At 35.0% G+C, this 13,820-nt stretch overlaps 1 long non-coding RNA gene across 6 annotated transcripts; it reads left to right on the top strand.

The window, feature by feature from the left end:
• The first annotated feature begins 253 nt into the window (after positions 1–253).
• Positions 254–6,808, top strand: LOC116209434. 6 transcript variants are annotated; one of them, XR_004157229.1, is made up of 5 exons: positions 254–721; positions 929–1,754; positions 1,877–1,922; positions 2,851–6,038; positions 6,651–6,808. It is a non-coding gene; the product is annotated as an uncharacterized LOC116209434 (long non-coding RNA). The 6 variants fall into 6 exon arrangements; XR_004157232.1 differs by having other exon boundaries at positions 2,801–6,038; XR_004157231.1 differs by having other exon boundaries at positions 278–721; positions 929–1,922; positions 2,851–3,075; positions 5,913–6,038.
• The last annotated feature ends 7,012 nt before the right edge of the window (positions 6,809–13,820 follow it).

Here is a 13,820-nt window from a genome sequence, read left to right as displayed (position 1 = left end):
GTTGTAAACAAACACAACCTAAGTTTCGAAGTAGTTTGTTTCGTTTTCCTTTTGTGTTATGGCTGACAGAATCAATGAAGAACACAGCATATGAGGGGAACATTGATTCGTTTCCTGTTTTAACATAAAAAAAAATGATTGAAAAAGACAATATGCGAGGGAAACAAAAAGATGGTGGTTGAAGATGAGGATCACATTGAATTATAGATAAACTAAGGTCGTTGTGAGGAATCTCCTTTTTTTTTTTTCGTTATAAGTGAAATCTACTTGAAGTCGGTAGACATTGTGCAATGAAATAGAAATTCTAATTTATTTATAATTTATAATCTATAATCCTTAAGAAAGAGTGGAGCTCATCCAATTGTTTCTTGATTTTTTTTTGTTTTCTAATATAGAACACCCCTGTTCAGGCAAAATCTTACTTTGAAGTGCCCTTACAACCAAAGGTCACATACAGTTAGCTATACGTTTGTATCCGCCAAAACACATTTTATCAAAGAAAAACAAATGGATCCCAGCCATTCCAATACCCACTTCACGTTCGTCCTCCTTGTCGGGCCTTCACTCACAGACAACTGCTACTGTATTTGATTCATAGAATTCACGCCCTTTTTCGAATTCAGAGTTCTGGCCCTCTCCGAGTTCTTCCACTAAAACAGGTTGGTGCTCTTGCGCCTATCCTCCAATGGCAGACCTCTCGGGCGTGCGATCCTGCATTCAGGTACCACCCCATGACACCCCTTCTCCTTTCCTTCCAAGAGGACGCACAACCGGTTTCTTCAAGCCTTTTCAGCACTCTCATATAGCATCCATTCCCTTCTTTCCTGTCTCGGTCAAGTCTTTTATAGTAAAGTTCTAGAAATTGGAATGTTCTCTCTTCTTTTTGCTCTGCTTCGGCTATTCCTTAATCGTTCCTCATTCTCTGCAGTCCATCCTCATTTGTGCGCCTCCGAAGTGTTTGTGGAAATGCCTGTGCACCGTTGTCCCCCTTTCCTTGGCGCCCGCACTTTGTCACACCCTTACTGTCTGGCAATTTCATAGTTATGTAGGACATTGTTTTGTTCCAATAAAGTTATTGCTTCCCACCACCCATTTTCCTCTGCTATATTATGTTGTGATTTGCAATCCAAAGGGAATAAAAAAAAAATCACAAGATTGCAAGATGTTTTAAATTTCAATATGCTTGCTTATTTCTTTTTCGAGCATCCATTCTTCCAAATGGTAATGATAAGGAGTTATCTCCTTCGTTGGCCTCTCTGGTACAGTCTCTCCAGTCTCAAGCAGCCTGATGTTTATTCTATCATTTGGGACATCTGTATTTTTAGGAACCAATGTAAAATCATATCTTTTAAAAAAAAAATTGTATGTAGAGTAGACCTGTTATTTTAATGAATTGAACTTATCAACAAACTTTTGTAGTTAAACTATATTCTAGGGATAGGAACTCAGCTGCATCTCACTTGCACTATTGATTTCGTTGTCGTTCATTCCAAATTCGTTGTTACATGATATTCCTTTCAGGTGCTTCAAGTATCATCATTGACTTGTGCTTGTTGTGTCAGAGTCCAAATAAGCAGATACTTCTTCGGGCTTTGAGAGAATGTAGCAGTGTAGCACAATGGAAGAAAAGATAGACTTTGTGGGGCCAACTTTCTATTATTTCGCCTTCAGGAGACCACTACTATTTCATAGAAGAGTTTGAGATTCTGAACTTTCTAACTGAGTAAAGAAACTTCCATTTCTTGATTATGATGGTATGCTCGCAATTTTGCTCTTTATTGAAAATCCCTAATGCACTACTCCACCGGTGTGCGTCCTGCTTGATAAGTTCATAAGAATCTGACTGCAAGGTTTTGGATTGACATTATGCAAGCAGGTTTCATACTTCCTTTTTGGACGTCCATTCTTTTCAGAAAAATGAGGTGAGCAGCTCCATCTTTTTCCTTTTACATGTTCTGCTTTTTTCCATCAATATCTATAGGTGAACAAGAAGCTTCTAATCTTATGGATCTTCCAGACTAGGTATATTTTATTCAACCTTAATCAACACAGCTTAGAGAGGGAGAGAGAGGCAAACCCTTTATCAACCTGGAATTTTGAGTAACCCCTACTGAAAAAGACTTCTAGATTGCTTTTGTTTTTGTTCCCTTGCAGACTCTTTGTTGCCCAACTCACATACATATTCGTATCTTTTCCCTTAAAATTATTGTTATAAACATTCCCTTTGATTCTATGGTGCATACTTCGCCATTCATATTCAAAACTTTGTTTCCTAAAAGATAGGAAATAATGTTATCTTTGTTATCAAATTTGAATGATTCTCATTCTATCATGTAGTACTGCTCAAAAGAGTGAGGACGGTTCCTTCTATTTCGAAAATTGCTAAAACCCCAAGGATATGAAATTGATGATACCATTCAACTTATTGGACCTCACCTGAATTTATATAGCCACTGCAATACTTTACTTAAATTTCTGTCTAGGACTCGATGTTATTATGTGGAGCAGTTTTGAGCCATGCACTGGGGTCATGGCAATCCCCCTTAATCATAGCATCTTCTTACTTACTGTTTACTTGTGCAAAGAGAATCCAAAACTTGTGGGGCCCTCTCTATTCCATCTTTCGAGTCTTGAAGGAAACCCTCCTCCCCTTCAGACTCCATTTTTTGTTGACTCTATATATGTGGGCACCTGATATCTATGAGGATTCACTCACCCCAGATATAACATTCCTTTTTATTGTGCCTAAAGTACATATGTGCTGACATTTCACGTGTTTTTATGAATGGTTTTTATTCAGCTAGCCAATTTACCCTGAAAGGAAAATGAGATTTGGTTCTCTGGTGCTAGGCGCTCTTTTGGTTCGTAAGAAGGAAAAATGGATCATCCTTTGTTTGGCACGAGATGATAAAGAGAGAGCTTCGTTTATCGAGGGAGAGTGGATTGACTAAGCTCTTGCAACTAGCGGATTAGCTTGGAAAGAATGTTACCTTCTTTTCAAAGAGCAGTCATTGGTTTTGCTTTTCAACTCACATGTGCTGAGCCTGAAGAATTGCAGCGATTATGGTAGTTGAGGTAATGAATTTCAATTTTATATTTTTGCAGCTTGGAAAGATCACTGACTTGTAGATAAATATATTACTTCCATCAATGTTCTTGGAGCCCATTGCCGTCTCCAGAAGAAAAATTAATGACGTAAGCTTTTCAATTGTGCTTCAAATCAAAAGACTGCCTCATGACTGAGTACTTTGCTTGGAGAGTATGATTGACTCATTTGAATCTTTTTTTCCCCATCTAGATAGAACTTTGGTGGTAACTCTACAACGGTTACCAAGCATCTTTAAGAGGTTAGATACCAAAAATTGTGAAGAACTTGAATATAATTTTTTTAGAACCTGTCATTCCACATCCTTCTTGCATTTACTTTTGTTTTTCTCGAAAGTAAATTGAGGTTGTTCATTGAATTCTACAAATTACTGCATGGTTTTCTGGATGGATGATTTTTGAGGTTATCACCATTTTCAAGACTCAAGCACTAAAAAATGCGATTCATCTTTCTATCATTTCTTCTTAAGAAAAATCAGAAGATGGAAAATGATTCATGTATAATATACTTTGTTGAAGAACAGCGAGTGGGCTTACTTTTTGATATTTGCTATTTCTCCAATCTCAGGCACTACTTGATTTCTTAAAGTTGTTGATTTGATCCATTTGTATATTTAGGTTTGATTGAAACCTCATAATTTCATAGCAAAGGTACCATAGTCATGATCCTTCCTTGAAGTAGTTGTTTCGTTTTCTTTGCCTGAGATATGAGATTATTTTTGTAATTAAGAACATTTAGAATTCTGCCTCATTCCTATAAACTTGGAGATGTTATTATTGATTCGGTATCTTAAACTCAGATTTCTTTTTTGTATTTCTTGCGATTTTTGGAGATGTAAAAATCTGTGTTGTAAAACATTGTTTGCTTTTCTAGGAATTAAGGTTTCACTTCTTCTTATAAAGAATAAGAAAACAATTGAGGGTTCGCCATTTTTCTTTTTTGGCTTGTGTACTAAAAATTGAAGTACCATATGATAGGAATATATAATTGGTAAACTTCTGCGGATACAAACTTTAGCCCACTCATGGTTTATCCTATACTAAAAAGGGTTGGTGTATGCTAAAATACAGTTCAACATTTTTACATTCATACATTTATACCAATGGCTCAAAATTCAATTGGAGAGCGCTATAGGATCAGAATTTTTTCTTAATTATATTTTATATTGAAGGTATAATCTGATAAATAGATTTATAACAGTGAATCTCCAAGTTCATCAACATTTTTTTTATAGGTGTTCACCAACATATTTGGTTTGCTAAAAGTTGTTTTTCTCGAAATGTTGCTTCAATCTTGAGCCAATAGTTGAATTCTTTAAACTATCCTTCTATTTAGTACAAGTTTTTATATAAGAGTCTGTTTTTTTTTTTGGGGGGTAACGTAAGAGTCTGCATCTTAATATTACCAATATCAGTTTAAAAGCTTAGCTGGACCGATTACTTGAGTGATGTAATAAATAAATTTAGTCTGTGCATCGTGTTACTGCTTCCATACACTATTAGAGGAAATTTGCCGGCAATTTCAAACCCCATTCTCTTCTTGTTGGTAAGTTCCATTAATCCCTCTCTACGTTGCCCTCTTTGTCATCTATATAGATTAAATTGCAGATGGCTAGGACCGGTTGGTGATAATATGCCATCTTTCCTAATTGTGTCTCCATTTATTCAAAGATCTATTGCTCTTTGTTTTACGCGTTTCATTACCCTTCCTATACAATGGTTTGTTGATTGAAGTTTTTTTGATGAATTTGTTGATCGAAGTTTAGTTTTTATCAAATAATGGGAATGCTGGAGCCTATCATTAGTGGAATGTCTATTTAGAGTACATTTTACTAGACGTCTATCTTGAGGATCGAAATAGTCTTATTCTGAGATTGTCAATGTATAGTCTACGTATTGTTTGCAAATTATAGCCAAATTGATAAAGTAAGATATATTATTAATTTTTCTTTTATATATTTAGCTGTTCAAATTTTAATAAAATATTACATTTTTAAAAGATGATCATTATAAGTGAAGCAGTTGCTTTTTGATAAATTAGTATTCTAGTAACTGTAATAAAAAATGAAATTATGTGTCATAAAATTAACTTATGAAAAACCCAATTACTGTAAAATTAGTACTTTTAGTTCTTTTACCATGTAATTTCTTTGACAAATACACAATATTTTCGATTGAAAAGCAGACATGTTTGTTCAACATGACTAAATCAGTTATTACAATAAAAAAGCATAACGGAGATGTGATTTCTAGAAATATAGAGATACCTACCAAAATTATAACAGAAATTACTGTTAATATTCAATCAACCTCTCATAAGTAAATTTCCTATTGAAAAATTATTAATGTTTTAGATTTTTCATAATGACAAAGACAAAATTAAATAAATAGTAATATATACAAATTTCTCCATTATTACATTATTGATGTACAAGTTACATACAGCATCTCTTTAAAATATTATAGAGCTCAAATCTCTATTGCTAAAACTTATGGTTGTTTAGTGTAAAATGTTTCGATATTTTTTATATTAATTATTTTCCAGATAAAACAATTAGAATTGATTAACATCTTACAAAAAAATAAAGCTAGTTATTTACATTGGTACATTTAATGCTCAACAAATGTATAAATTCTCCCTTACATTATGCATTATAGCTTTTCCATGGTTTTTTTATTTGTTCTGTGATTGTGGGAGGATTAGTTGGCACTCTTACAATTGCCTCCCGTACTCTCAATTGAATTCAATCCAAAGCCATAGTCTTTCTTTTGTATGTTTCCATATTATTTATTTTCACTTTCCTCAGCACATGAAGGGAGAGTTTCCATGGGAGTGATTACGAGAGACTAGCAGAGAGAGGTGACTGGAAGAGAATTACAGAAAAAAGAGTTTTGATCGTGGGACGGTGATTTAGCTTCGAGGATTGGTTAAGGTAAGTCATCGTGATTTTCACTAGTGTTTGTGAAATAAAAATATTTTTGAAAGAAAATATTGTTTTGAAATCGACATTGTTTTGCAAATTTATGGGTCATGTATGAAATGTAATTAATTTGACTCTAATTTGGCACCGATAATTGTGGAACTTTCTTTGTGTGTGGAAATATTTGGCTATGATCCGGACCTCGCTAATGGAGATATACGCTAGACAATGCGATTAGATTGCAAATTGGCAGCTGCAATGTTCAGGCCTTGTCACGAGGCTATAGCGTGGGCATAGCCTTGTGGCTATGATTTGGGCTCCACCAATAGAGACATACACTGAACTAATCGTCTAGATTTCGATCTGTCAGTTGTGAATATCTAGGCCTTCGCACAAGGTCATAATGTGGGAATAGTCATCTGGATGCTTGTGTTTGGATTTGAATTGTGATTCCACATTTATCATAGTTGCCTGAATTGTTTGGTTTGCGCTAAAATGTATTTTTACATACATGATCCAGCCAGTATTAGTCATTGTCATTTGCTAGATTCTGCTATCATTAGTCATTGTCATTTACTAGATTCACGAACTTATCCCCAATCCTCTTTCCATATCTTCTTGTAGATTTAGGAGTTCTTAGAGGGCACAGCGGAAGAATAAGAATTTTCAAAAATTTATTTCTTGTCCTTCAATTTGTAATTTAATAAATGACACCATATGTTCATAGATTTTGTATATGTTATATATTTTTGTATATTTTATCGAGTTGAAGTTTTAATTTATCCATTATTATTATGATTTTATGAGTTTTGGTAATACGTTGGACTCGGGCATTCTCAATCCGGAACCGAGGCGTGACAGGAAATTAAGAGGCCTATGAAATTCAATTTACTATAACTTTTTAGTCCCTAGCTGAGGGTGATATCACCACCAAACATCATTTCCGTAACCTTGACAGCCGTCAAGATTCTCCTCAAGCTCCGGTTCTCCCCTATGCTTGGTTTTCCATCTTGATCTTCTCTTAAGACCCTATGCTTGTCATTGTTGCGTCCAGTCTCCGGCTTCAACCATCATTCATAGGTCTCTCAACAACTACAGGCTCTTTATCTGTACGAGGAGCATCATTTTTATGATGTGCTTTGACATGAACCGCTTTTCCCCTCGAGCGATAATTAATGGAGAACCTCGTGAAAGCTTCCATTTTCTGCGGCTAAATTGAGTTTCATATCCTTCATCATGAAGTTGCCAGGTATCCTTCTGCTTTCTGATCTCCCCCTCGATGGGATTTACGAATCCCGCACTAAACCTCTATCTTGAATGCATAGAAAAATTCGACCTTGTCAAACCCAAAGTTTTGACACCACTTGTTAGGAAAGGATCATCAAACACCTATGCACAGCGAGATAATCTGTCCGTATCTCCTATTATCAAAATAGGATATAAAAAAATGAATAAGAAAAATAGAGAAACATTGAGATTTTAATGTGAATAACCCCCCTAATATGGGAAAAAAACCACAAGATGATTTCCGACTCAACTTCACTAATCAATAGTGGTTACATTTCCTAAAGAGCATGCTCTTGTTTTAATCAACAACTCAAGAGAAACACTCTTGGATCAACTATTAATCACCCAACAGGGCGGATTTCCTCCCATCATCGATGTGCTACTATATTTTCTCCTATCTTTTATGTCTATTTCAGTCGTAGTTGACCTGGCTTAACTCCTGAATTAGTGAAAATATCTCTAATTTCCCTCCTCAGTCACTAAACAATCTAAGGGATTTGCTAACAAATCAGGATTTCTCAAATCGGATTTAAATCTAACAAACATAATTAATATCTCCATAATCTCTATTATGAGCTCATATGGACAACTCGAATCCATGAGATTTCTCTTCTCAATATTCCTAACACTGTGTCAAAATTTTTGTAATATGTATAGATTTTTTGTAGCGAAAAGGTATTTTCATTAATTAAAGATTAATTAACTTTTTGAGTAAAAAATATTAACAAAAAATTTAATCGGTGAAAAAAGAAAAAACTGTGAAATCTGAATGATAGAGGACAAAGAGAGGAAAGAGAGTGTAAGGATAGAGAGAGAAAGAAGATTATGAAAATAGATAAAAAAAAAAGTGGGAAAAATGGGGTGGTGGTTAAAAAAAGTAAGTGAGTTTACTGATTAAACCTTTCATTTAGTGGTTCTTATTTTATAATTTTATTTTGCCACAGTCAATTATTGTAAGTGAAAATTACACCACAAAGGCCTTTTGTCGAATAAGTAAAGTAATATGGATATATTTAATTTGTTCTATATGAGGCTCGGGGTTCTTTTCCATTACAATGGGGTCGGAGCCCAAATGCATCGCTGTTTTCATCGATTATCAATTATATAATACATGAAAGTCGAGTTGCTCGACGAGGAAGCGCTCTCTAAGCTAGATTAGTAAACTTTTAACAACACAATAAGTTACCTTTTCGTTTCTAGTTACAAGGAGGACCCGTGAGCATAATACAATTAAATAAAAATTCTGATAGCTAATAAAGGGGCATGGATAGTCCATTGAATATCCAACCTGAAACATATTGGTAATCAGGCGAGGCGTGCGTCCCTGTACTACACTCTCTGTTGATAAATTACCTTGCAATGTCATTAAGCAAATTTCTCCATGTTTTGTAGTTGGATCAAATTCAAGGAGTCTGTTTAATCAATTCACATTATTGGATTATCTTTCAAGTAGTATGTTGATAGTTTACTGTACTATTAAGATTCCTTTTTATCTCGAAAAATGTAATCGAATTGTAAATGACATGTCGAGATATGAATTTTTTTTTTACATAATTTAATTGTCTATGTACCATAAGTCCTAGAAATATGGTTATCATTCAACCACATTTTTTTCCCAAAAAAAACTCTCCATCCTTTGGGACCTCGATCCAACTTGCTTCCTTATATGTATATCTATGTGTGTTAAATGTATAGCTATACGAATATTACTCTCTTTATATGTGCTATTCGATGAAATTTGATTTAATGTCTTGAAATTAATTTATATGATTAAGCAGATTGCTTTTTAGTTTACCTATTTTAAATGCAATTATTTTTTGCTATCTAAATGTCTTTAATATTAATTTTGTTTTTATTTTTTTGGTGTGTATCATAGTATCCGGAAGTCCAATACGCCACGAATATTCATGTTCGAGCAGAGTCAGCCCACTGAGGGTTAAATCTTTCGCAACGTGGATTTTCATCATTTATAAAACTCGAACTTGAGACCTCATTTAAGGAGAACAAGTACTGATCCGCTTGAATCAACCTACGTTAGTATCTTTGATATTAATTTAAATGCCCAATATTTTAAATAGACTTGTTTCCTTTGAAGTTATGAATGTCAGTTGTTCTTTAGTTGTAAGGTAAAATAATATATATGTATATTTACATTTTTCATCTTATTCTTATTAATATTCTTGTAATTTTTAAAAATGCGATTTGACATGATATTTGCACTAAATTTCTCTGAAATGTAACGTTATCGCCTAGTTATATATAATAACTAGGCAATTCTATCTCCACCTTGTTGCGAGTCCGACAATTGCACCAATCTTTCTAATATGAGAACCATGATCTCATTTATCAAAATAAATAAATAAATAAAAGAACCATTATCGCAATATAATATGCCGTAAATGGCTTACTAATTTTAAGTTGATGAATCATACTTGTTTTGCATGTAAAAGCATCTAATAGTCATGACCGAGTCATATCCCGAGTGAGAATCAACCCCAGATAATAGGCTAGTGTAACCTTATATATCACCGGAAATAGGTTAGGAAATTTCTGACGCCACAAACAAAAGGAGACTGCTGAAATAGGTTTTCAAACGTTAAAAAAAATGAAAATATTAAAATTTGAAATAAATGAATAAATAAGTTGTGCCGCTAATTTTAAGTGGACGAACTTTACTTATAGTACCGGAGTTCAAAATTCATAAGGATCCAAGTCAAAGTTTACGATGATTAGTCTTTAGCCAATAAGGAGGTATAATATTGTATTTCACCAAAAATAAAATTAGGACATTTCTAAGTCACAAATAAAAAGATATTAGTTAAATTAGTGGCCAATTAAAATAAATTTTATGCATAAATTAAAAAATTTACGGAATAAAAGGTGGGCCATGCGAGCGGAAAAAACAGCCCCACTCGCGTCAAAAGGTCTTTTTACTGACTATGATTTGTCTTTATTAAAATTTAAAATAAATAAATAAGTGGCTCTGTTAATTTAAGTAGACTAACTTTACTTACTCCGTCAGAATTCGAAATTTATTAAGTGTTCCTCGCCAAGTTAAAGTCCAAGCAATCATAAGTCTCAGCAAATGGGGTGTGTCTTGCATTTCATCGAAAATAAAATTAGCACATTTTTAACTGTACAAATAAAAAGTGACTACTTAAATTTGTGAGCAATCGAAGTAAATTTTATTACACTTAAATAAAAAAATATAAAATAATTAAATTAGAAAAAAATGGATGTGGCGTGCACGTTGGAACAACCACCCTTGCTCGCCATCAAAAGTCCTATTGGAGCCGACTTTAATGGTCTTTATTAAATTAAATATATTAGTTAAATCATAATATAAATAAATGAAAAAGTGGTTGCGCTGATTTTAAGTAGTCAAATTTTAATGCTGGAGTTTGAAACTCGGTAAGAGGCATGGCCAAGTCAAAGCCTAAGCCATGATTAGTCTTGGCAAATTGGTTGACGTAATCTTGCATTTCACTTTTACCCAAAAAAACCTTGCATTTCATGTAAAATAAAATAAGGACATTTTTAACTTGCAAATAAAAATAGACAGTTAAATTGACAACAAATTGAAATAGGTTAATAAAAAACATAATAAAAAATGGTGGGGCATGGAGGTTGGAAAGATCATCCCGCTAGCCCTTAACTATAGGACCAGCATACTCAGCACAGAAAAAAAAGAAAAAAACCTCCAGGACCAGCTTTGATGGCCTTCTCACTTCTGAAACTTATTATAAAATGGTCCTGGCTAAGTTAAAGCCTAAGCATTGATTAGTTCAGCAAATAAGGTGATATAACCTTATATTTCACCGAAAATAACTTGAGACATATCTAATTGCACTATATAAATTGATGAACGATCAGAATAGGTTTTTGTATACTTAAATTTTAAAAGTTACATAAAATGTTAAAAAAAAATTGATGGGGCATGCGAGTGGAAAAAATCAATCCACTCTCCATTGGAGGTCCTATAAGGACTAGCTTTAATGGTCATAGAATAAAATAATAATATATATGTATATTATTTTTATATTATTTATTTATTATTGAAATTTGAATTTATTATATTTGTATTTATATTAAATATTTAATTTATTTATATTTATGTCTATTATTATTTAATATTCAATTTATATTTATATTTATAATTTATAAATTGGGGATATAACCTTGCATTTCACCAAAATTAAAATTAATAAATTTCTAACGGTACAAATAAAAGAAGGACTACTTAAATTAATGAACAATCGAATTAGGTTTTCTCAATTTAAATTAGAAAATTACAAAAAAAAAAAGAAGTAAAATAGCGGGGGGACATGTGGGCGGTAAAAATCACCCCACTCGTCATTGGAGGTCCCATGGGACCAATTTTAATGGTCCTTAGAAATATAAATAGATTAGGGGTTAACGACACGTATAGACGTGTGGTTTGTTCATTGTCTCACATTTAGCAAGTATTTTACATAATTACATAAACATGCATGGGTTTAAATTTCATCCCAAGTCTAGTATATCCGTCAACTTCCGTCAAAAGGCCCCTTTAAGTGATTGCGTTGGCTGGCCCATTATTGTTGAGTTGGAACCTGGCTGGCAATCAGTGGGCCCAGCAGTCACCCATGAACCCCATTTCCCCCCAAAACTCGTTGAGTTCTCCACTCGAGGCCACCCAATTCCTCGCAAAATTAGAAACCTTGTTGTCCCCAACCTCGACCCGCTTCAACCTTGGCGAGTTGAGGAGGAGGGACTCCACGGCCTTGGCTTTGACCCCGCAGCAGTGCACAAGGTCAATACTCTCAAGGAGCCTGCAGCTGCTGGGGACGAAACTGATGGTGGCATCCCTGAGCCCCTTGCACCCTCTCAGCCTCAGATCGACCAGGCAACCGCAAGAGGCGAGCATTGAGATGACCTGCCTTATTATGGAGCATCTCGTTGTAGGAGAGGTCCAGTTTCCTCAGTTCCCTCAGATGCCCCAACGTGGCCAGTAACCCGGGCTCTCTCTCGACCACGTCATCATTAATCAATGAAAGTTCCTGGAGACAACAACTCATGCCAATCCCAAAGATCTTTAGCCCATTACCAGTGACTAGGCAACAACAGCTCTGAAGTCTAAAGCTTGATGATAACGCTCGGAAATCCATAAGGACAAACTGGTGATCCCTCTTAAAGTCTGGAGGGAGCCAACGGTCGAGATTTTGCATATTGCATGAACTAGAATTAAGGAAATGAAGCAACCCATCATGACTTCACCATCGTAGATTAACAGAGAAGTCAATAACTCGCAATTTTCGGCCAATTGCAAGAAGACGCGTTGACTATACTTCGACATGTCCAGAGCTAGACTTCCTCAAGACTCGACAGGCACTGCCCGAAGACGAATAAGGTGCGTCATCACCGATACCTGCGCATCTTTTGAGTAGCAGTTCCTTGAACTTCGTGCAGCTCCTCCATAGTCAACAGAGCCCCAATCGCTGCCCCGAGTACCCGACAGGGAGAGGCTCTCAAGCCCTAATTCGGCCCTGGAATTCCCAAGAGGCGGTATTTCGGGTCTCCACCGATATGAGCCTCGACGCCATTGGAGGAAGTGACCAACACGGAGGGCTCCTTCAGCGAGGGGAAGTTGAGGACCCACGTGAAAAGGAGGGGCCTCAAGAGGGAGACGATAAGGGTGGTCCCATGGGCAAATTTCCTTGACAGCGGAGAAAGCAAGGAAAAGTTCCTCAAAGGGCCGGCGAGGAAGGGGAGGCAGGCGAGCTTATCATGGCAGTGAGAGGCGACGGCAGAGAGGAGGTGATCGTATAAGTCAACGAGTTTTGGAGGGAAATGAGGGTATAGGTGACTGCCGGGGTCCACTGATTGCCAGCTGGGTTCCATGTCAGCAATGGTGGGCCAACCAACGTGCCATGCAATCACTTAGTGGAGCTTTTTGGCAGAAGTTGAGGGATATGTTAGATTCGAGACAAAATTTAAACCATGTCAGTCTATGTAATTATATAAAACACGTGCTAGATGTGAGACAATGAACAAACCACATGTCTATCTGTGTCACTAACTCAATAATTTATAAATAAATTACTTGATTTTAGCTTGGCATGCGCTGATCTTATGTCAATTTTTATATGTCAGAAAGGTAATCAATAAATATGAACATACAATTAATATTGAAGAAAATAAAAAAAAGTACAATTAATATGATCTATCAGGTAGATATATAATATAATCATTTGTAGAGCCAAATAAGTTAAGATCATGATGATAAGCAATTACTTACTCTAGTCTCATGAAAATGCACACGAATAACATGTATATTAAGAGATAATAAAACTAAATATGTATATGTGCAGATATATGGAGTGGTAGATATCATATAGCGGTTAGGATGTCGGAAAATTATAGTGAGTCAAAAGATGATGTGTAAAATCAATTTATTTGAGTCTTATGTTTATGGGATCCTATTTTTTTTTTCAGTCATCTTAAAAGCTTTTAGTTTTTTTCAAAATT

Source organism: Punica granatum, chromosome 5 (genome assembly GCF_007655135.1).
Source record: "Punica granatum isolate Tunisia-2019 chromosome 5, ASM765513v2, whole genome shotgun sequence".
Lineage (NCBI taxonomy): Eukaryota > Viridiplantae > Streptophyta > Magnoliopsida > Myrtales > Lythraceae > Punica > Punica granatum.
Note: the sequence above shows the minus strand (reverse complement) of the source record. Positions and strands in the feature narration are given on the sequence as shown.